This window comes from Macaca thibetana, chromosome 14 (genome assembly GCF_024542745.1).
Source record: "Macaca thibetana thibetana isolate TM-01 chromosome 14, ASM2454274v1, whole genome shotgun sequence".
NCBI classification, from domain to species: domain Eukaryota; kingdom Metazoa; phylum Chordata; class Mammalia; order Primates; family Cercopithecidae; genus Macaca; species Macaca thibetana.
The window spans coordinates 7,192,287-7,217,228 of record NC_065591.1 but is presented as its reverse complement, the minus strand read 5'-3'; the positions used below and the strand labels follow the sequence as shown (position 1 = coordinate 7,217,228).

The 24,942-nt window shown below is 44.4% G+C and overlaps 1 protein-coding gene across 3 annotated transcripts in view; it reads left to right on the top strand.

Moving 5' to 3' along the window:
* Positions 1 to 24,942, top strand: part of KDM2A (lysine demethylase 2A) — a 152,797-nt gene that overhangs the window by 11,399 nt on the left and 116,456 nt on the right. The window contains exons 3-5 of one of the 3 annotated variants that reach the window (XM_050756586.1): positions 1,791 to 1,912; positions 4,696 to 4,811; positions 5,277 to 5,374. The exons of 1 other annotated variant lie outside the window; for it this stretch is intronic. The gene's annotated coding sequence lies outside the window, so the exon portion shown is untranslated. The remainder of the gene's footprint in view (positions 1 to 1,790; positions 1,913 to 4,695; positions 4,812 to 5,276; positions 5,375 to 24,942) is intronic. One more of the 3 variants, XM_050756587.1, reaches the window with a different exon arrangement.

Below are 24,942 nucleotides of genomic sequence, written 5' to 3'. Positions count from 1 at the left end.
TTCTTTGTGAGACAGTTTCACTATGGTCACTCAGGCTGGAGTGCAATGGCGTGATCTCGGCTCACTGCAACCTCCGCCTCCCGGGTTCAACCGATTCTTCCGCCTCAGTCTCCCTAGTAGCTGGGATTACAGGTGCCCGCCACCCCCGCCTGGCTGATTTTTGTATTGTTTTAGTAGAGACAGGGTTTCACCATGTTGGTCAGGCTGGTCTCAAACTCCTGACCTCCAGTGATCCGCCCACCTCGGCCTCCCAAAGTGTTGGGATTACAGGCATGAGCCACCGTGCCTGTAGTTCCCTTGTTCTAACCCTGTCCTAAACTGTGCCTAGGTTTTACTGACCTTTAGACAGCCTTAAAGCTGTGAAGTTGCAAGTGATGATGTTTGTGTTATTCTCAGATCTTGGTTTTCGTTATTAAGTCAAGGAATTGATACATTACGTATATCATGTAGATTGACATACATTCTTTGTATCTTTCTATTTTGGGGGGGTAATGGACACTTTTAATTAGGTTTCATTAATTTTCTCTGTTTATCTCACTTTGGGAATAGTACTTTATTTTTGCATTGCACTTTCACATCAAAAAGAGTTAAAATTCAGTAAAAATTTATTATATGTCAGATAGTAGGCTAGGTTCTTTCATATATATTACCTTATTTAATTCTCAAAAGAACTTTGTAAGGTAGATGGTATAGTTTTAAATCTTGATTTTTTTTTTTTTTTTAATTATGGAGAGAGAGGCCCAGAGAGGGGCCATGACTTGCCCAAGATCACAGAGTTGGTAAGAGGTGAAACCAGACCTTGAACTCAGGTACCCTGACTCCAAACTCCAAGTTTCTTCTGTCATATCATCCAGTGTCTCTTATGTACTTTATACAGAAAACAGGCTGGGTGCAGTGGTTCACGCCTGTAATCCCAGCACTTTGTGAGGCCGAGGCGGGCAGATCACCTGTGGTCAGGAGTTCGAGACCAGCCTGGTCAACATGACGAAACCCCATCTCTACTAAAAATACAAAATTAGCTGGACATGGTGGTGCACACCTGTAGTCTGAGCTACTCGGGATGCTGAGGTAGGAGAATTGCCTGAACCCGGAAGGTGGAAGTTGCAATGAGCTGAGATCATGCCATCGCATTCCAGCCTGGGTGACAATAGTGAAACTCCATCTCAAATAATATTAATAATAATAATAACTACTCTTACTGCACTGTGTGTAGGCTGAGTACTTTCTCTTTTTTTGAGGCTACTTTAATATTTTCTTTTTTTTTTTTTTGAGATGGAGTTTCGCTCGTCGCCCAGGTTGGAGTGTAGTGGTGCGATCTTAGCTCACTGCAACCTCTGCCTCCCAGGTTAAGGCGATTCTCCTGTCTCAGCCTCCCTAGTAGCTGGGATTACAGGTGTGTGCCACCATGCCTGGCCAATTTTTGTATTTTTAGTAGAGATGGGGTTTTACCATATTGGCCAGGCTGGTCTGGAACTCCTGACCTCAGGTGATCCACCTGCCTTGGTCTCCCAGAATACTGAGATTGCAGGCATGAACCACCACTCCCCGCCTACTTTAACATTTTCTTCCTGACGTCTGTCTGCTTAACATCCTGAATGAGATAGCTATAAATATTTGATAGCCAGTGTTTGATCATGTTTCAAAAAAAGATGGTACATTCTTTCTTTTCATGAACTTTGAACTTATTGCACTTGATCTGTTAAAATAGCAGTATTGTGCAGTTTGTGTGTATGTCAAGGCTTTTATTTATGTATGTCACTCATATCCTTGTTTTCTGTTTTAAATTTTAGGTTCTTGGGGTTTTTCTCTGTCTGTGAGTACTTGGTAAAAAGTTAAACCCTAAAGATAAAAGGCAGCAAATAGTGACCAAACGAATGTTTTTGGCAAATACATTGGTGAAGGCCTCCTTCAGGTAGGTAGAGAGGAGGAGGGAAGAGGGTGGCCTTTCAGGTGGTAAAGACAGCATAAGCTTTATACTACTACTATAAGGCCTATTCTGTGGATCTCTGATGGATGAGCAGTACTAAAGTAGGTGGTGTCTTTTGAGGGGCACTGCTGATAATGTTGGGTAGAAATTTTAAACAACTTTGAAAGCCAAGTATGGACATAGCCATTAGTTTTTTTTTTTGTTTGTTTGTTTTTTGTGGATATGGAGTCTCACTGCGACGTCCAGGCTAGAGTGCAATGGCATGATCTCGGCTCACTGTAACCTACACTTCTTGGGTTCAAGCGATTCTCCTGCCTCAGCCTCCTGAGTAGCTGGGATTACAGGCACACACCACCATGCCCAGCTAATTTTTTGTATTTTCAGTAGAGACGGGATCTCACTATTATTGGCCAGGCTGGTCTGGAACTTCTGACCTCAAATGATCCGCCCGCCTCGGCTTCCCAAAGTGCTGGGATTACAGGCATGAGCCACTGCACCCAGCCGGTTTGTTTTTAATAGTGATTTGGCCAAAGTGACGTTTTGGGAGTAATACCTACAGTTTCGGGTCAGGGGTGGTCTAGAAGGATGTTCAAATAGCTTACCTTTTGAGGTGACAGGAACCCTGAACTCTTTTTTTTTTTTTTTTTTTTTTTTTTGAGACGGAGTCTCGCTGTGTCACCCAGGCTGGAGTGCAGTGGCGCGATCTCGGCTCACTGCAAGCTCCGCCTCCCGGGTTTACGCCATTCTCCTGCCTCAGCCTCCGAGTAGCTGGGACTACAGGCGCCCGCCACCACGCCCGGCTAGTTTTTTGTATTTTTAGTAGAGACGGGGTTTCACCATGTTAGCCAGGATGGTCTCGATCTCCTGACTTCGTGATCCACCCGCCTCGGCCTCCCAAAGTACTGGGATTACAGGCTTGAGCCACCGCGCCCGGCCTCTGAACTCTTAAGGCAGTGGTTTTCAAAGTGTAGGTCTCTCATTAGCAGCATGAGCATTACCTGGGTGTCTGGGAACATGTTAGAATGCGAATTCTTGGACCCCACCCCAAACTTACTGAACTAGAAACTCTGGAGCTGGGACCCAGCATTCTGTGTTTTAACAAGGCAGGTGATTTTGATACGTGCAAAAGTTTGAGAAACATTGCTGTAGGTTATAGGTAGAAATGGAAAGGAAGAGATAGAAGCAAGACACATTGGCAGTGAAGGACTGACTAAACTTTGTAACTGATGGATAGCAGCATGTTATAATAGAGAAGAGTACTTAATTGGGGATGTTGAGCCTTGAGTTTTAGTATCAAGTCTCTTACCCACTGTGCTTTTATTTTTATTTATTTATTTATTTTTTGAGACGGAGTTTTGCTCTTGTTGCCCAGGCTAGAGTGTAGTGGTGCGATCTCAGCTCACTGCAATGTCTGCCTCCCCGGTTCAAGCCATTCTCCTGCCTCAGCATCCCAAGTAGCTGGGGTTACAGGCATGCACCACCATGCCGGGCTAATTTTGTGTTTTTTCAGTAGAGACGGTGTTTCACCATGTTGGTCAGGCTGATCTCAAACTCCTGACCTCAAGTGATCTACCTGCCTTGGCTTCTCAAAGGGCTGGGATTACAGATGTGAGCCACTGTGCCTAGCCTATTTTTAGTTTTTGTTTTGAGACAGAGTCTCACTCTGTTGCCCAGGCTAGAGTGCAGTGGCCTGATCTCTGCTCACTGTAACCTCCACCTCCTGAGTTCAAATGATTCTCCTGTCTCAGCCTCTCGAGTAGCTTGGATTACAGGCTCCCGCCACCACGCCCGGCTAATTTTTGTATTTTTAGTAGAGACGGGGTTTTGCCATGTTGGTCAGTCTGGTCTTGAACTCCTGACCTCAGGTGATCTGCCCTCCTCGGCCTACCAAAGTGCTGGGATTACAGGCATGAGCCACTGCACCTGGCCTCCAACTGTGGGTTTTTTTTTTTTTTTTTTTTTTTTTTTTGAGAGGGAGTCACGCTCTCTCCCAGGCTGACGTGCAGTGGCGCCATCTCGGGTCACTCTAACCTCTGCCTCCCAGGTTCAGGCGATTGTCCTGCATCTGCCAGCTGGGTTTAAAGCCGTGCACCACCATGCCCAGGTAATTTTTGTATTTTTAGTAGAGACGGGGTTTCACCATGTTGGTCAGGCTGGTCTCGAACTCCTGACCTTGTGATCCTCCTGCCTCGGCCTCCCAAAGTGCTGGGATTACAGGCGTGTGCCACCATGCCCAGCACCAGCTGTGGTTTTAAACAAACTGACCTGTCCTTGTCAAAGTTGTACAGCATGCTTTCTGAGGATTTTGGAGGCAAAGACAAATGAAATGTTAAGGTAGGCTTTGGGATTTAGCTTGGATTACCAGGAAGACCGGGGGAAAGATTTTTTGCAACTGTGAGGAGAGAATATGAGTGGATGAGGCTTTAGACACTTGGAGATACTAGAAGATTTATTTAAAGCAGATTCTTAACTGGGGATGATTTTGCCCCCAAGGAAACATTTAGCAGTGGACATTTCTGATGGTCAGACTGGGGTAGTGCTACTGGTATTTAATGAGTAGAGGCTAGGAATGCTGCTGAAGCATCTGCAGTGCACAGGACAGCCCTAACTACAATGAATTAACAGATGCAGAATGTCAATAGTACAAGGTTGACAAACCCTGATATAAAGGGGAACACCCAGGTTGTGTGTTTCCATCCTAATTATCTAGTGCTCATTTTATAATTTTATTTTTTTAATTTTTATTTATTTACTTATTTTTGAGACAGAGTCAATCTATTGCCGAGGCTGGAGTGTAGTGGTGCGATCTCGGCTCACTTCAACCTCTGCCTCTTGGGTTCAAGCGATTCTCCTGCCTCAGCCTCCTGAGTAGCTGGGATTACAGGTATGCGTCGCCATACCCAGCTAATGTTTATATTTTTAGTAGAGACAAGGTTTCGCCGTGTTGACTAGGCTGGTCTTGAACTTCTGACCTCAGGTGATCCACCCGCTACAGCCTCCCAAAGTGCTGGGACTGCAAACGTGAGCCACCTTGCCCAGCCTTAAATTTTAGATAAATCTAACAGAACATCTCAAAAGCAGCCTCACATTGTGTTTCCCACATCATGCTTGGCAAAAGTAAGCATGAAGCCCTTTTTTTGTTGTTGAATTTTCACAAAACTAACTTCATGGTCATGACAATTCTCAACCCAGTTGCATATTTTCTTTACTCTTTTTAACATACTCAAAGATCAACTTATTTTGGTAACGTAAGCATTCACTGTCTAGGCATCAATCATTAAGCTACAGCAGATCAGATTTTTGTGTGTGTGTGTTTTCCCTGAGACGGAGTTTCACTCTTGTTGCCCAGGCTAGAGTGCAATGGCGCGATCTCGGCTCACCACAACCTCCGCCTTCTGGGTTCAAGCGGTTCTCCTGCCTCAGCCTCCCGAGTAGCTGGGATTACAGGTATGCACCACCATGCCCAGCTAATTTTGTATTTTTAGTAGAGACGGGGTTTCACCATGTTGGTCAGGATGGTTTCGATCTCTTGACCTTGTGATCCACCTGCCTCATGATCCACCTGCCTCGGCCTCCAAAAGTGTTGGGATTACAAGTGTGAGCCACCACGCCCGGTGCAGAGTTCCTTTTGATACTCTCTTTGAAGGATAGGGAAATGAGATAAAAGTTGTGGTGCTGTTGTGAGCAAATGTTAAAATATTTTTAATTGCCCTGTGGCTGAAGGCTGCACGATCACTCTGAAAAACTGCCTCATGAGCTGGTTGTAGTCCTCAGCCTTAATTCATCTCTTTAGATCCTGGATCACAGACGTTAGGAACTTTTTTGTGTGTCAAGGCAGTAATCTGGCCAACTTGTTTCTGAAAGTGATCTCAAGATAATATATATTCATAAATGGTAGTGATCATTTTATAGTAGTTTTATAGTTTCCACAGTACTTCTTTGTCTCTTGTGTCTTTTTGTCGTTTTAGTCTTTTGGTCATCACCATCTTAGTCTTCTGAATATCACCATTCTTAGGGTTGCCAGAACTTGTGGACAGTGCTACATGTTGGATAATCCCAAAAGTTGCCATTCACGTATCTTAATCTATGTGAATAAAGACGCCCTTGGAGTTCAACGGTGCACACCCTGTAGAACTATGCATTGATGTTTCTACCCATGACTGAAGGGTAGATTCTAGATAGTTCACCCTGTCATATACTTCCATTACATTCTGTGTTTACCTTTGTAGCCTTTGTGTAACTATAGTTAACATTACTAGTGTAAGTATTTTTGTTTAATATCTGACTTTTTCACCAGGCCAGAAACCTTTTTTGGGGGATAAGGTAAAGGAAAAGTCAACTGCAGATTTGAAACTAGGAGATAAAAGCCCAATCTCACGGATAATAGCACACATCAATCAAATGTATACTGTGTGCTTGGTACTGGCATTTTCCATATACCCACTAATTTAATTCTCAAGAACCCTTTGAAATGGATTCTTTGATTCCCATTTTACAGTTTTGGAAACAGATCCAAAGTGCAGTTAAGTGTCTCAGGTTATCCAGGTAAAGGACAGAGCCAGGATTCAAAGTAAACAGTCTGGTGATTCCAGAGTATACTAAGCTATACTGCCTCTTCATCAACTTTGCTGGGACATAGTTTATAAATGTTTTGCTGATGAATTCAGGGTGTTTCCCAAGTCATCTGTTCTCATTCAGGAGATTCATTCACTTAAACAAATGTTTGTTGAGTGCTTATGTTGTGCTAAGCATTTTATTTGGGTCTTCCAAATGCTGTGGTTTCAGATAATGCTGAGTGCTTTGAAGAAATTACAAGGATGATGAGATACTTGTAGGATGGAGAATTCCTTGAGATTGAGTGATCAATGAAAGGCTTCTTGAGAAGGTGGCGTTTTGTACTGAGACCTGAGTGATGAACAGCCAATCTTGTGACGTTCAAGGGCTCCAGGGACCAGATCTGGGGCCCTAGGTATAGGGAACAGGCAATGCAAAGCCCAAAGGTAGGAATGAAAAAATAATACTGAGCATTTAACCATGTCCACATACCATGTAGAGCTCTGGCTTACAGTAATGGATGAGACAGATATGGTCCCTCTGTCATGGAGCTTCTGGTCTGGTGGAAAAGTCAGACATTAAACAAATGCTAGTAATGTTAATTATAGTTACACAAAGGGCTACGAAGGTAAACATAGGCTTCAATGAGAGTATATGATAGAGTGAGCTAATCTAGCCTTCAGTAGTGGGTAGAAACATCAGAGAATCCTGAGAAAGCCTTTGAAGTTGAGACCTGAAGGGTGACTAGGAGGTAACCAGGCAAAGATGAAGAGTGATTAGCACATGCAGAAACTTTTAAGGTTGGAAAGAATTAGACATGTTTGAGAAACCTGCCAACCAACTAAACAAAACACCAAAAAGCCATTGTAACTGAAGAGACCTAAGTAGAGGAGAGAGTTAAAATCCTGACAGGGTAGACAGGTCAGATCAAATAGGGCATTATCCTGAAGCCATTGGGAAGGCAGAAGTTCAGCAGAGTAGTAATGCGTTTGGACCAACGTCAGGGAGAGGGCAAGAATAGATTTGGGGAGATGTTAGGAGGCTACTGTATTGGTTCAGGTAAGATAGTGATGTGGTATGGTTGAGTGCTGGCAGAATTAGAGAGGAGATTGATTCTGTGATGGAGAGTCTATGATTGATTCTATGATTGAGAAATATATATGAAATAGAATCATAAGACTTTTCATTGAATGTTTTGAGGGTCTGTGTAAAGGAGGTAAATATAAGTATGACTCCCAAGCTTTCCTAGTGCATGGCTTATAATACAGTTCTTTTATTGAAATAGGGTACACTGAAAGAAGAGCAGGTTTGGGGACTGAGCAAAGGAGCATAAGTTCAGTTTTGAGAAAGTTTGAAAAGGTTGAATGTGAATGTTTGTGAAATGTCACAGTAGAACTGTTGAGTAGTTAATTGGGTATGATTCTGGGCCTAAGGAAGGGCTTACTGGCATATGATTGGGTCTTTTTTTTTTTTTGAGAAGGGGTCTTGCTCTGTTGCCCAGGCTGGAGTGTAGTGGTGAGATCTCAGCTCACTGCAACCACTGACTTCCAGGTTCAAGTGATTCCCCTGCCATAGCATCCTGAGTAGCTTGGCCTACAGGTGCATGCCACCATGCCTGGCTAATTTTTGTATTTTTAATAGATACTGGGTTTCACCATGTTGGCCAGGCTGGTCTCGAACTCCTCATCTCAAGTGATCCGCCTGCCTTGGCCTCCCAAAGTACTGGGATTACAGGTGTGAGCCACTGCCCCTGGCCTCAGGTATCTTTTCTGTTATCTATTTATTTTTTCTTAAGACAGAGTCTAGCTCTCCCCCAGGCCGGAGTGCAGTGATGCGATTCAGCTCACTGCAACCTCCGCCCCCCAGGTTCAAGCAAATCTCTTGCCTCAGCCTTCTGAGTAGCTGGGACTACAGGTGCACGCCACCACGCCCGGCTAATTTTTTGTATTTTTAGTAGAGATGGGGTTTTACCATGTTGCCCAGGCTGCTCTCAAACTCCTGAGCTCAGGCAGTCTGCCTGCCTTGGCCTCCCAGAGTCTAGGATTATAGGCGTGAGCCACTGTGCCTGGACTTTTTTTTTTTTTTTTTTTTGAGACGGAGTCTCGCTCTGTCGCCCAGGCTGGAGTGCAGTGGCCGGATCTCAGCTCACTGCAAGCTCCGCCTCCTGGGTTTACGCCATTCTCCTGCCTCAGCCTCCCGAGTAGCTGGGACTACAGGTGCCCATGTGCCTGGACTTTTCTATTATTTCTTAATTTGTTTTTGTTTGTCTTTTTTTAAGACAGAGTTTTGTGCAGTGGTGCGATCTTGACTCACTGCAACCTCTGCCTCCCAGGTTCAAGCGATTCTCCTGCCTCAGCCTCCTGGGTAGCTGGGACTATGGGCACGCACCACCATGCCTGGCTAATTTTTGTAGGGTTTCATCATCTTGGCTAGGCTGGTCTCGAACTCCTGACCTCGTGATCCACCCGCCTCGACCTCCCAAAGTGCTGGGATTACAGGCTTGAACCACCGCGCTTGGCCTTCTATTATTTCTTATGTTGTGCTTTCAAGGTTCTGATTATGGTCTTTCCATCTTCTGTGACTTTCCCACTCTGTAAAGTCACTAGTGGTGTGGGATGGACACTGGACTTCGGTTCATGAAATCTGCTTTTGAATTTCAGCGTATAAACTCTATAGTATTACTTAACCTTGATGAACTTTTTCATTTGTGGAATAGTGAAAAGAAAACTCACTGTTTGGGGCCGGGTGTGGTGGCTCATGCCTGTAACCCCAGCACTTTGGGAGGCCAAAGTGGGCGGATCATGAGGTAAGGAGATCGAGACCATCCTGGCTAACACGGTGAAAGCCCGTCTGTACTAAAAAAATGCAAAAAAATTAGCTAGGCGTCGTGGCGGGTGCCTGTAGCCCCAGCTACTCGGGAGGCTAGGCAGGAGAATGGCGTGAACCTGGGAGGCGGAGCTTGAAGTGAGCCAAGGTGGAGGTTGCAGTGACCAGAGATCATGCCACCGCAATCCAGCCTGAGCGACAGAGCAGGACTCTCTGTTAAAAAACAACAACAACAAAAAACACAACTCACTATTTGGAAATAGTTTCTTTTTTTTTTTTTTTTTTTTGAGACGGAGTCTCGCTCTGTCGCCCAGGCTGGAGTGCAGTGGCGCGATCTCGGCTCACTGCAAGCTCGGCCTCCCGGGTTCACGCCATTCTCCTGCCTCAGCCTCCCGAGTAGCTGGGACTACAGGCGCCCACAACCGCGCCCGGCTAATTTTTTGTATTTTTAGTAGAGACGGGGTTTCACCGTGGTCTCGATCTCCTGACCTTGTGATCCGCCCGCCTCGGCTTCCCAAAGTGCTGGGATTACAGGCGTGAGCCACCGCGCCCGGCCGGAAATAGTTTCTAAGTGCTTGGTTAACTTTAAAGGGTTTGCCATTGTAGACCCCAACTCCTTAGCCTGATACTCAGGCCCCAGTTGACTGTCACATGTTCCAGTCAAACCAAGCTGCCCACTTGTTTTTTTTCCACATACATGTGATACCCTGTCTCTCAGTCCCTACCCTAGTTTTCATCCTCTAAAGTCCATTTGAAATACTGTGTTTTGAAGGAAACCTGTTTTTCTGAGTCCTCATAATTTTTTCTCTCTTTCTCTCATGATATCTAACTGGATATAAAATAGGAAGTTTATGGCCAGGTGGCATGGTGGCTCACGCCTGTAATCCCAGCACTTTGAGGGGGCCGAGGCGGGTGGATCACTTGAGGTCAGGAGTTCGAGACCAGCCTGGCCAACATGGTGAAACCCCGTCTCTACTAAAAATACAAAAAATTGGCTTGGTGGTAGGCACCTGTAGTCCCAGCTACTCAGGAGGCTGAGGCAGGAGAATGGCGTGAACCCGGGAGGCGGAGCTTGCAGCGAGCCGAGATCGCGCCACTGCACTTCAGCCTGGGTGACAGAGTGAGACTCCGTCTCAAAAAAAAAATGCAAAAATTAGCCGGGCGTGGTGGCAGGCACCTGTAATCTCAGCTACTTGGGAGACTGAGGCAGAAGAATCGCTTGAACCTGGAAGACAAAGGTTGCAGACTCCATCTCAAAAAAAAAGCATGATAGCATGATACGATTTAAATCATTGCGACTCTTTATTTTACTGGTTAGTTAATAATGCATGATATCATGACAACAATGTAGAATGTAATAAAATTAATTCATTTCATTCAGTGGTTACATGCTGATAGTAATACTGTAAATTATTATTGGGAAGGTAGTGGTCAGAATACAGTCAGAGAAGGGAAGTCAGGGACTAAGAATTTGCTGTATCTAATTGCCCCACTTACTCTAGTCATTAGTGAAAAGAGGAACTGACTGTTAATGTCCCTTGAGACTGTCCAGTTACCTTTGTCTTGCTCACTAGACTTTTTTTTTTTTTTTTAAAGAGATGGGGTCTCACTGTTTTCGCAAGCTGGTCTTAAACTCCTGAGCTCAAGTGGTCTTCCCACCTCAGCTCTGGGCTACTTTCTTTTTTTTTTTTTTTTTTTTTTTTTTTTGAGACGGAGTCTTGCTCTGTCACCCAAGCTGGAGTGCAGTGGCGCGATCCTGGCTCACTGCAAGCTCCGCCTCCTGGGTTCACGCCATTCTCCTGCCCCAGCCTCCCGAGTAGCTGGGACTACAGGCGCCCGCCACTGCGCCCGGCTCATTTTTTTTTTGTATTTTTAGTAGAGACGGGGTTTCACCGTGGTCTCGATCTCCTGACCTTGTGATCCGCCCGCCTCGGCCTCCCAAAGTGCTGGGATTACAGGCATGAGCCACCGTGCCCGGCCGGGCTACTTTCATAATTAGTTTGTTTCTTTTTTTTTTTTTTCCTTTCTTTCTTTTTTTTGAGATGGAGTCGTCTTCTGTCACCCAGGCTGGAGTGCAGTGGCATGATCTCGGCTCCCTGCAACCTCTGCCTCCCGGGTTCAGGCAATTCTTCTGCCTCAGCCTCCCGAGTAGCTGGGACTACAGGCGTGTGCCACCATGCCCAGCTAATTTTTGTATTTTTTGGTAGGTGTTTCACCATGTTGGCCAGGCTGGTCTCAAACTCCTGGCCTCAAGTGATCTGCCTGCCTTGGCCTCCCAAAGTGCTGGGATTATAGGCATGAGCCACTGTGCCCGGCTTGTTGCAAGTTCTTATAGTATAGAATACTGCTTATGTGTAGCACTTACCAAAGTTACCATTTTATATTTCTTTGGATTATTGTTTGATTGTTTCACTATTAGGGTATACACATCATTAAAGGCTGCTGTCGTGTCTTTTCTCACCATTTCATCACCATGTTTGATGTAATGCTTTATTAGGTGCTTAATGTTTTGTTTTGTTTCCTATGAATGTTCATATCTAAAATGCTCTTTCTGCAGCCTCGTTCTTTTTTCTGGGTAAGTTCCTAATTACCCTCCAGGGCTCCCAGAGATTGACTTTCTCTTGCATTCTCCTCCTTTATATTCCCAGGGATACTTTATATGTATTTCTGTTGTGGGACCAGTTACTTTGTATTACGTGTTGCTTAATGTTGGGGCTGTGTCCTGAGAAATGTGTCATTAGGCGATTTCGTCATGCAAACATCAGAGAATATGCTTGCACAAACCTAGATGGCATAGCTTACTACACACCTAGACAATGTGATACAGCCTGTTACTCTTAGGCTACAAACCTGTACAGCATGTTACTTTATATTGAATATTGTAGGGAATTTTAGCACAAGTATATGTATTTGTGTTTTCCTAAACATAGAAAAGGCACACTAAAACTATAGTTTTTTGGTTTTTTTTTCTTTTTTTGAGACGGAGTCTCGCTCTGTTACCCAGTTTGGAGTGCAGTGGCGCGATCACAGCTCACTGCAACCTCTGCCTCCCAGGTTCAAGTGCCTCAGCCTCCCAAGTAGCTGGGACTGCAGGCATGCGCCACCATGCCCAGCTAAATTTTCGTATTTTAGTAGAGATGGGATTTCACCATGTTGGCCAGGATGATCTCTGTCTCCTGACTTTGTGATTCGCCTGCCTCGGCTTCCCAAAGTGCTGGGATTATAGGCGTGAACCACCACACCCGGCCAAACTATAGTATTATAATATTACAGGACCACTGTCACATATACAGTTGTTGACTGAAATGCTGTTAAGTGGCACAAGTCTGTATTTGACCGTGAGTCTCTTTTTACCTAGTAAGAGTAGATTTCTTTTTTTTTTTTTTTTGAGACAGAGTCTCGCTCTGTCACCCAGGTTGGAGTGCAGTGGCCGGATCTCAGCTCACTGCAAGCTCCACCTCCCGGGTTTACGCCATTCTCCTGCCTCAGCCTCCCGAATAGCTGGGACTACAGGCACCCGCCATCTCCCCGACTAGTTTTTTGTATTTTTTTAGTAGAGACGAGGTTTCACCAGGTTAGCTAGGATGGTCTCGATCTCCTGACCTCGTGATCCGCCCGCCTCCCAAAGTGCTGGGATTACAGGCTTGAGCCACTGCGCCCGGCCAAGAGTAGATTTCTTTAAGACAAGGAGTATGTTTTATTCAAGTGCTCAAAAATTGTCTATTGAATTGAACGAAAATGTGTTGTGTAGTCCGAAAAATACATAAAATATAGAGAACATAATAAGTGAATTTCAACAATGATAAGAACCTTTGATTGCTAATCAGGAAGCATAGGTTAGTTATCTAGCTGTATTTTATTGACCTACAAGGTTCTTAGTTCTAATAATTTAAACCAGTTGGTTTCAAAGTGTGCCCCCCAGACCACATTACCTGGGAATTAGTTAGAAAGGGAATTCTTGGCCGGGTGCGGTGGCTCACACCTGTAATCCCAGCACTTTGGGAGGCCAAGGTGGGCAGATCACCTGAGGTCAGGAGTTCGACACCAGCCTGACCAATATGGCAAAACCCCACGTCTACCAAAAACACAAAAATTAACTAGGCGTGGTGGTGTGCACCTGTAATCCCACCTACTAGGGAGGCTGAGGCAGAAGAATTGCTTGAATCCGGGAGGTGGAGGTTACAGTGAGCCAAGATTGTGCCGCTGCACTCCAGCCTGGGTGACAGAGCCAGACTTCCATCTCAAAAAACAGCAACAACAACAACAACAACAACAACAAATGGAATTCTTGGATCCTACCCCAAACGTACTGAATCAGAAACTCTGGCAGTGGGGACTCAACAGCCTGTGTTTCAACTAGTTCTCCAGGTGATTCTGATAGATGGTAAAGTTTGAGAACCATTGGAATTGTAGCAGTTTTTCTGTTTGTTGGAAACAAAAAATTAACTAGAGGTAGCTACTTTAATTTCACACTTCCCAACTTAAAGTTATTTTAAAATTGTTTCTTCATATTTCCTGCCAGTTGAATTTGCTGACATTTTTCTAAACCACTCATGGTATATTAGGTGCAGTATCTTTGAATCACAGGCAGTCATACTAAGTTTTTGAAGACTGTTGGCTTTCCCTGTGCTCCTTAAGTCTTATTTAAATAACCTACCCAGTGAGTACAGAATGGGCCCATTACTACATCCTTCCTGGTGACACCAGTTAACCAAGCCAGGGCAAGTAAGTATACCCTGGACCCCTGCCAACCAAAGGTTACTTCTTTTGTTTTTTGTTTTTTTTTCCTTTTTTCTTTTTTTCTTTTGAGACGGAGTCTTGCTTTGTCTTCCAGGCTGGAGCGCAGTGGCGTGATCTCAGCTCACTGCAATCTCAACCTCCCAGGTTCAAACGATTCTCCTGTCTGAGCCTTCCAAGTAGCTGGGATTACAGGCACCCATCACCATGCCCAGCACATTTTTGTATTTTTAGTAGAGATGGGTTTTCTCCATGTTGGCCAGGCTGGTCTTGAACTCCTGACCTCGGGTGATCCGCCCACCTTGGCCTCCCAAAATGCTAGGATTACAGGTGTGAGCCACTGTGCCCAGCCTCTTTGTTTTTTAAAGATGGATCTGTCTACATTGGTTGCCCAGGCTGGTCTTGAACTCCTAGGCTCAAGTGATCCTTCTGCCTCAGCCTCCCAAAGTACTAGGATTACAGGCATGAGCTATCATGACTAGCCCAAAGGTTGCAAGGTTGCTGCCTTTTTTTTTTTTTTTTTTTTTTTTTTGGAGACAGAGTCTCAGTCTGTCACCCAGTCTGGAGTGAGCTGGCCCGATCTTGGCTCACTGCAACCTGTGCCTCCCAGGTTCAAGTGATTCTTCTGCCTCGGGTCCTCAGTAGCTGGGATTATAGGCAAGCGCCACCACGCCTGGCTATTTTTATATTTTTTTTTTAGTAGAGTCCAGGTTTCACCGTGTTGCCCTGGCTGGTCTCCTGACCTCAAGTAATTTGTGCACCTTGGCCTCCCACAGTATTGGGACTAACGGCGTGAGCCACCGCACCTGGCCTACTCCTGTGTTCTTAGCTTGAGTTCCTGGTTGATGGGTGGTGCCACCAATTGAGAGAGAATATCACGGTTTGTGGGTTGGGTGTGGTGGCTCACACCTATAATCCCAACACTTTGGGAGACCGAGGCAGGAAGAGTTTGAGGCTTGAGCCCAAGAGTTGGAGACTAACCTGGGCAACATGGTGAAATCCTGTCTTTCTAGAAAATACAAAAATTAGCTGGCTGTCATGGCGTGTACCTCTAGTCCCAGGTACTTGGGAGGCTGAGGTGGGAGGATCACTTGAGCCTGAAAGGTCAAGGCAGCAGTGAGCCATGATTACGCCACTGCACTTCAGCCTGGGTGACAGAGTGAGACCTTGTCTCAAAAAAAAAAAAAAATATCATGGTTTTATACAAATTTAAGAATATAGGCAGGAAGACCACCCTGAGCAACATAGCAAGATGATGTCTCAAGAAAACCTTAAAAGAAGTTACAAGTAGGCCGGGCGCAATGGTTCCCACCTGTAATCCCAGCACTTTGGGAGGCCAAGGTAGGTGGATCACCTGAGGTCAGGAGTTTGAGATCAGCCTTGGCAACATGGTGAAACCCCGCCTCTACTAAAAATACAAAACGTTAGCTGGGTGTAGTGGTGGGCGCCTGTAATCCCAGCTACTTGGGAGGCTGAAGCAGGAGAATTGCTTGAACCCAGGAGACGGAGATTGCGGTGAGCCAAGACTGTGCCACTGCACTCCAGCCTGGGCAAAAAGAGCAAAACTTTGTCTCAGAAAAAAAAAAAAGTTACAAGTATACTTTTGATTTATTTATATTAACCTTTCTGTCTGTAGTAGCATATTGAATTCACCAATTATTTATTGAGTCTACTTTATGAAGAACCTTACCAGAGATTCTGGGTTAACGTCATGAGGTATCACCATAGATTTGGATCACTTTTTATTAGGTAGAACTAGTGAAAAAACACTATATTTTAATTACTACATGGATTACTTAATTTTTCTCCAGGCCTCTTACCTCATGCTTGCCCAAGTCAAAGGTTGATAAATACTACTCATTTAGCTTCGTGGGCACTTTCTCAGTTTATCCCCTTCTCTTTGGAATGTCACGCCACATTGTCTCATTGATGAAAATATTAGGAACTCTCCTGAACTTCGTATTTTGGGGAACACAAACATCTGAAGATACCCATCCATTTACTTCCGTCTCTTTTTTTTTTAACCATTTCTTCATGTGTGAAACAATTTTTCCCTATTGTTTTGGGGGTACATGTGATGCTTTATTAGATGAATAGATTGTAATGACCAAGTCAGAGTATTTGGGGCATCTTATCACCTTGAATATTTAATAGAAACATTTCAAGTCCTCCCCTCAAACTATTTTGAAATATACAATTCATTGTTATTGGCCTGGCGCGGTGGCTGACGCATGTAATCCCAGCACTTTGGAAGGCTGAGGCGGGCGGATTACGAGGTCAGGAGATCGAGACCATCCTGGCTGACACGGTGAAACCCCGTCTCTACTAAAAAATACAAAAAATTAGCCAGGTGTGGTGGTGGGCGCCTGTAGTCCCAGCTAATCAGGAGGCTGAGGCAGGAGAATGGTGTGAACCCGGGAGGCAGAGCTTGCAGTGAGCTGAGATCGTGCCACTGTACTCCAGCCTGGGCGACAGAATGAGACTTGTCTCAAAAAAAAAAAAATTACAATTCATTGTTATTAATTATAGTCACCCTACTAACTACTGAGCATCAGAATTTATTCCTCCTAACTGTATGTTCATGCCCATTAACCAGCCTCTTTATGCACCCCCTTGCCCTTCGTACACACCCTTCCCAGCCTCTGGTGTCCATCACTCTGTTCTCTCTTTGTGAGATCAACTTTTTAGCTCTTTAATAGTTGAGTGAGAACACGTGATACTTCTCTTTCTGTGCCTGGCTTTTTTCATGTTACTTAATATTCTCCAATTCCATCCATGTTGCCGAAAATGATAGAATTTCAGTCTTTTTTAATGGCTGAATGGTATTTCTTTCATTCATTCATTCATTCATTTATTTATTTTTGAGACGGAGTCTCGCTATGTCATCCAGGCTGGAGTGCAGTGGCTCGATCTCCGCTCACTGTAACCTCCACCTCCCAGGTTCAAACGATTCTCCTGCCTCAGCCTCCTGAGTAACAGGTGTGCACCACCACGCCCGGCTAATTTCTGCATTTTTAGTAGAGACAGGGTTTCACCATGTTGGTCAGGCTGGTCTCAAACTCTTGACCTTAAGTGATCTACCCACCTTGGCCTCCGAAAGTGCTGGGATTACAGGCGTGAGCCGTCGCGCCCACCCTATATCTACTTTCTTAGGGCATTAAAAATAAGGCTGGGTGTGGTGGCTCATGCCTGTAATACCAGCACTTTGAGAAGCCAAGACGAGTGGATCACCTGAGGTCAGGAGTTCTAGACCAGCCTGGCCAACATGGTGAAACTCCGCCTCTACTAAAAATACAGAAATTAGCCAGGTGTGGTGGCGGGTGCCTGTAAACCCATCTACTGGCGGCGGGGGGGGTGGTGGGCAGGTGTCAAGGCAGGAGAATCGCTTGAACCTGGGAAGCGGAGGTTGCAGTAAGCCGAGATCACGCCATCGCACTCCAGACTGGGGGACAAGAGTGAGATTCCGTCTCAAAAAAAAAAAAAAAAAGTTTAGAAATAAAAGTACAAAGAGCTCAATTATGTATTTGTTTTTCTGTGTTTCCTATTAAATCCTTATTCCTAGAAGTACAGTAATTAAAATTAGAAACCTTTAAAAAACTTACTGTAGAAAAATTAAACATATGAAGTAAACAGTGGTGTGATTAACACTCATATACCCATTACCAAGCTTCAACAGTTATCAAAATGTGGAAATCTTCTTTTATCTCTATCTTCTACTCCCTCTTAGTTGTCTTGAATGAAATCCCAGATAGTATTATTTCATCTGTAAATACTTCAGTTATATATATTTATTCTTTTTTTTGTTTTGTTTTTGAGATGGAAACTTGTTATTGTTGCACAGGCTGGAGTGCAGTGACATGATCCCAGTTCACTGCAACCTCTGCCTCCCAGGTTCAAGTGATTCTCCCGCCTCAGCATCCCGAGTTGCTGGGATGACAGGCATGCACTACTACACCCGGCTAATTTTTGTATTTTTAGTAGAGACGGGGTTGGCTGGTCTCGAATTTGTGACCTCAGGCGATCCACCCGCCTCCACCTCCCAAGGTGTTGGGATTACAGGCATGAGCCACTGCATCGGTCTGTCTGTTCATTTCATAAACATCTGAGAGGGTCTTTGCTATGGGACTTTAGGAGCACTAGCATCGGTATGAAATAGTGTCTGTTCAGTTTCTGAAAACTTCTTGTGAAGAAGCACATGCAGAAAAGACCGTAAAACATAAATGTATATGGTGTAGTGAATAAGCATGAAGCAAATACCTGTGTAACTGCTACTCAGTCAAGATTTGAAATTGCAACCACTTCAAAAGCTTCTTTACAATCTTCCTAAACACTAATTACTTTTTCTTACTCAGTGGAATTATATTTTAGTTTCGCTTTTGTCTTTCTTTCTCTTTTTCTTTTTCTTTCTTTCTTTCTTTTTTTTTTTTTGGAGACGGTCTCACTCTCCCAGGCTGGAGTGCAATGACGCGATCCCGATCTCAGCTCACTGCAACCTTTGCCTCCCGAGTTCTAGAGATTCTCCTGCCTCAGCCTCCTGAGTAGCTGGGATTACAGGCGTGTGCCACCATGCCTGGCTGATCTTTGTATTTTTAGTGCGTATGAGGTTTTACCATGTTGTCCAAGCTGGCTTTAACTCTTTACCTCAAGTGATCCACCTGCCTCGGCCTCCCAAAGTGCTGGGTTTACAGGCATGAGCCACTGTGCCTGGCCTTAAAAAAAAATATTCTTTGTGTGTGAGATGGGGTCTCGCTCTGTCGCCCAGATTGACGTACAGTGGTGCAATCTTGGCTCACTGCAACCTATGCCTCCCGGGTTCAAGTGATTTTCCTGCCTCAGCCTCCTGAGTAGCTGGGACTACAGGCACACGCCACCACACCCAGCTAATTTTTTTTGTATTTTTAGTAGAGACAGGGTTTCACCATGTTGGCCAGGATGGTCTCTATCTCCTCCTGATCTGCCTGACTCAGCCTCCCAAAGTGCTGGAATTACAGGAATGAGCCACCGCACCTGGCTCCCATTTCTTTAACATTTGAATTTTCTGCTCTCATAGGAAATAATACACCGATTGCCTTTTTACTTACTTTTTATAGATCCTGAGGGCAAGAATCATGGCAGTCTTATTTATTAGAGCATTGACAGTGTTTGGCACATGGTAGGAGTTAAAACATTTAATGAATTCAGTTTAATATAACTTTCTATCTACTGTGACAGATTTTCTCTCTGTCTGTCTTCCTTTTTATTGTTTGAGATAGGGTCTCACTTTGTTATCCACGCTGGAGTGCAGTGACATAATCTAGGCTCACTGCAACCTCCACCTCCCAGGCTTAAGCGATCTTCCTCCCTCAGCCCCACAAGTACCAGGGACTACAGGTGCGTGCCACTACACCTGGCTAATTTTTTGTAATTTTTGTTGAGACAGGATTTTGACATGTTGTCCAGATTGGTCTTGAACTCCTGACCTCAGGCGATCTACCTGCCTCAGCCTCCCAAAGTGCTGGTGCATGAGCCACCGTGCCTGGAACATTCTTTAATATTGGTTAGAAACTCTAATGCCATGCTTTTCTCCCTCACTTTAGTGTCTGTTTATTATTCCTTAACTGGAATATAAATATGTTTCATAAAAGTTTATCAAAGGCATATGGTTTACTGATCTCATTTGAGATCATGTTAATGTTTGAAACTCCTTTGAACCTCACTGAAGAGTAAAGTTAATTTGTAGCAATAACAGTTAAAATTTGCTTAGTCAGATATAAATAGCCAGAAAACCTAACAGGATGAAAGTTGAAACAGCTAAGATTTATAAAAGTGTCTGCCATGTTAGTCCAATGTATGTCATCAACTTAAAAACAAACACTGTTGTTGACAGTTTGGTGTAAGAGAATAGAAATACACCTGTTTGTATTTCATCCAGGCTTGGCCAGATCTTTTGTGCTACTCTGGGAATGATCAGGTTAAAAGATATAACTGGCCGGGCGCGGTGGCTCACGCCTGTAATCCCAGCACTTTGGGAGGCCGAGGCGGGCGGATCACAAGGTCAGGAGATCGAGACCACGGTGAAACCCCGTCTCTACTAAAAATACAAAAAATTAGCCGGGCGCGGTTGTGGGCGCCTGTAGTCCCAGCTACTCGGGAGGCTGAGGCAGGAGAATGGCGTGAACCCGGGAGGCGGAGCTTGCAGTGAGCCGAGATCGCGCCACTGCACTCCAGCCTGGGCGACAGAGCAAGACTCCGTCTCAAAAAAAAAAAAAAAAAGATATAACTTTCACTGTGCTGGGCGCGGTGGCCCAAGCCTGTAATCCCAGCACTTTGGGAGGCTGAGGTGGGCAGATCATGAGGTCAGGAGATCGAGACCATCCTAGCTAACATAGTGAAACCACGTCTCTACTAAAAAACACAAAAAATTGGCCGGGCATGGTGACAGGCACCTGTAGTCCCAGCTACTCAGGAGGCTGAGGCAGGAGAATGGCGTGAACCCAGGAGGTGGAGCTTGCAGTGAGCCAAGATCGCACCACTGCACTCCAGCCTGGGTGACAGAGCAAGACTCCATCTCAAAAAAAAAAAAAAAGATGACTTTCACTGGATTTCAAGAGTCAGTGAACCCAGCTAAACCTTATTAAAGCAGGAAGAAGTGAGAATTTCAAGGATCAAGGGCTTTCTCTGGAAACTGAGTGGTTCCCTTTCATTAGAGATTCTTTTTTTTTTTTTTTTTTTTTTTTTTGAGATGGAGTCTTGCAGTGTCGCCTGAGCTGGACTGCAGTAGCGCAATCTCAGCTCACTGCAACTGCCGCCTCCCAGGTTCAAGCGGTTCTCCACTCCAGCCTCAGTCTACCGAGTAGCTGGGATTATAGGTGCCTGCCACCACGCCCACCTAATTTTTTGTATTTTTAGTAGAGACGAGGTTTCACCATGTTGGCCAGGCTGTTCTTGAACTCCTGACCTCGTGATTCACCTGCCTTGACCTCCCAAAGTGCTGGGATTACAGGTGTGAGCCGCTGTGCCCAGCCCTCATTGGAGATTTTTTTTTTTTTTTTTTTTTTTTTTTTGAGACCGAGTCTTGTTCTGTCGCCCAGGCTGGAGTGCAGTGGCCGGATCTCAGCTCACTGCAAGCTCCGCCTCCCAGGTTTACGCCATTCTCCTGCCTCAGCCTCCCGAGTAGCTGGGACTACAGGCGCCCACCACCTCGCCCGGCTAGTTTTTTGTGTTTTTTAGTAGAGACGGAGTTTCACTGGGTTAGCCAGGATGGTCTCGATCTCCTGACCTCGTGATCCGTCCGTCTCGGCCTCCCAAAGTGCTGGGATTACAGGCTGGAGCCACCGCGCCCGGCCTCATTGGAGATTCTTACAGCAAATGCCTCTAGCTAGCGGTAATGTAAATCAACTCAGTACATACATATTGATTGATTTACTTAAAGTCTTTACTGGATCACTGATTCTTGTTAGAAGCATTTGTTACTTTTTCATTCCTTTAAGAAAATTTTGGGGCTGGGTGCAGTGACTCGTATATGTGATCAAACTTTGGTAGACCAAGTTGGGAGGATCGTTTTTGAACTCTGGAGTTTGAGACCAGCCTGGACAACATAGCAAGACCTCATCTGTATTTAAAAAAAAAAAAAAAAAATTAGCTGGGCGTGGTGGTGCACACCTGTAGTCTCAGCTGGTTGGGAGGTTGAGGCCGAAGGGTCGCTTGATCCTTGGAGGTTGAGGCTGCGGTGAGCTGTGATTGCACCACTGCATTCCAGCCTGGACAACAGAGTGAGACCTAATTCAAAAAAGAAAGAAAAGAAAATTATGGTTTTTTCATGGGATAAAACTCAAATAATAGGTAACAATCATATCTTTTCTTCCCCCATCAGAAACAAATAATCCGGCCGGATGTGGTGGCTCACGCCTCTAATCCCAGCACTTTGGGAGGCCAAGCGGGTGGATCACCTGACATCAGGAGTTTGAGACCAGACTGGTGAAACCCAGTCTCTACTAAAAATACAAAAATGAGATGGGCATGGTGATGGGTGCCTGTAATCCCAGTTAATTGGGAGGCTGAGGCAGGGGAATCACTTGAACGCGGAAGGTGGAGGTTGCAGTGGGCTGAGATCACTCCTGTCTGGGCTACAAGAGCAAAATTCCATCTCATAAACAAAACAAAACATACAAGAAAGAAATAATCCACACCCCAAAGTGCAATTCAGCTGAAATTGTCTATGGTACTTTGCCTAGAATTAACCAAAAGAGCTGGGGTAGGGGCTGGTGGCGCATAGCTCAGCATTATAGATCTACTTAAATCTTGTAAACTATTTATAGGTTTGGGTGGTTATAACATGTTTAGCATGTTTAATAAGCCAATCAAGAAATATCCCAAAACGTTCATTTTTGCTTCCTTTACAGATGGTGGCAGATGAAAAAGCAGATTTTTTCCCCCTGAAGCTCTTTAATAATGGCAAAAGTTAAAAAGTATTTTCTCTGTACTCCTAAATTTACTGAATGAATATATTCCCTTCCTGAATAAATTGACTGTTCCCTTAGTGTAGGGCTATAACTTGGTTTTGGTGGAGTCCCTTCCAGGTTCTAACATTTGTGTGACCTTGAACAGGGTACTTCTTAACCTCTCTCAGTCTCAGGTTTATTCATTTCTAAAGTGCGGGTGGTACTGATACCTTTTAGGGTTGGTTGAGGATTTAATGGCATAATGAATGCAGACTGCTTTGCCAACAATGAGCTTTCAATAAAAGGTATCTGTTATAATTCTCAAAGCTTAATACATTATTATATATAACAAGCCACTTTTATGCCTTTTAAATCTGATTTTTTAGTTACACAAATAATATAACTGTATTATTGTAGAAATTAAAATTTTACAGATAAGGCCTAAAGAGCCCCTTAGCCCCCTCAGTCCTAACCCCTTCACCAGAGGTAACCATTTTATTAGTTAATATATCCTTCCATGTCTTTTTCTTTGCTTTTATGCATACATGCACATGTATTATTAATTTTATAGATAAAGAATAGAAAAGATAGTAATCTAATTTTAAAATACTAAACTACTAGATATTAGACTCTTTTTTTTTTTTTTTTTTTTTTTAACGGTGTTTTGCTCTTTTTTGCCTAGGCTGTAGTGCGATGGTGCAATCTCGGCTCACTGCAACCTCCACCTCCCAGGTTCAAGTGATTCTCCTGCCTCAGCCACCCAAGTAGCTTTACACCCAAGTAGGATTACAGGCATGCACCACCATGCCTGGCTAATTTTGTATTTTTAGTAGAAGGATGGAGTTTCACCATGTTGGCCAGGCAGGTCTTGAACTCCTGACCTCAGGTGACCTGCCCTCCTCAGCCTCCCAAAGTGCTGGGATTACAGACATGAGCTACTGTGCCTGGCCTAGAATCTGTATTTTAGATACTCAGTAACCAAAAGATAGCAAAATTCAACAATTTGTTGTGTAATGGCAGATCTTGCACGAAATTACAGAATTCTTTACAACCTTAGACAAGTTTAATTAAACGGAAGAAACTAAAAGAAGAAAGAAACAGCTACAGCTGTTTAGCCCAGAAATACGCATTTGCTTTTCTAGCCAGTAAATAGATCAGAACTTAAGAAATTCACTGCCTTTCAGTGTACTTCAAATTTTACAGCTAAGGGCCAGAGGTATCATTTGTTAGTCTGACAAGTAAAAAATGATGTTTTCTTTTCTCAAAAATGTGAAAACTTTACCACCACCTTGTTGGGCCAAGGGAGAGGTTGGGGGAAGTTATCAGAGAAGAGTAATTGAAACTGCTTTCTGCATATTGTTGATTTTCAAGTGTATTTAAATTATTTTTGTAGTAATCTATAGTATTTTTGGTTTTCATTTGTTTACTATTTGTACACATTGGAAAGTGGATTCCAGGCCACTTAGGGAAGGAAATTGATTTTTGAAATGATTTTAGTCCTCTGGAAACCACGTGTTTAAATAAGGGAATGTCAAGAGGAAAGGGCTGGCCATAGTTATTAATACTTCTAGAGGAGGGATCTAAGAGTTGGAGGATATGTCAGACATGATCTCTCTTGTCTTCCTTCTCTGGGGAATTAGAGGTGAGTTGGAGAAAACAGTAGGAGAGGGGGTCAGCAGACAAGGTGGGAAGATCACTTGAGTCTAGTACTGTGAGACCAGCCTGGGCAACAGAGCAAGACCCCATCTCTACAAAAATAAAAAATGCCAAGGTAAATGGTGTTAATTCTAACCATTTTGGAGGTGGGGGTGGGGTGGAGAATGGAGCATAAACATTCACCTCTTTCATCCTAGTCTTCAGGCTGAACCTAGTGTTGAACGCCAAAGGACAATATTCCCATACCCAGTGTGAGTGGGAAGGAGTATGTAGTAAACACCCCTTGCATGCAGTAGAGATGTGATATTCTCCTTTGCTTGGAGGATACTAGAAGCAGGGGTTCAGTTTAGTTTGTAAGTTATACCTTGGTAACTATATGTTTGACCAATTACGCTGAAAATGTAGAACTGTTTCAGCATATGTTGCTTTAGGAGATTCACATACATACATTTTTTTTTTTTTTTTTTTTTTTTTTTGAGACGGAGTCTTGCTCTGTCGCCCAGGCTGGAGTGCAGTGGCCGGATCTCAGCTCACTGCAAGCTCCGCCTCCCGGGTTTACTCCATTCTCCTGCCTCAGCCTCCCAAGTAGCTGGGACTACAGGCGCCCGCCACCTCGCCTGGCTAGTTTTTTATGTATTTTTAGTAGAGACGGGGTTTCACCGTGTTCGCCAGGATGGTCTCGATCTCCTGATCTTGTGATCCGCCTGTCTCGGCCTCCCAAAGTGCTGGGATTACAGGCTTGAGCCACCGCACCCGGCCTCACATACATACATTAAGTCACTCTCTTGGTGGCTAATTTTCTCAGCTTTGGTTCTGCTGCTG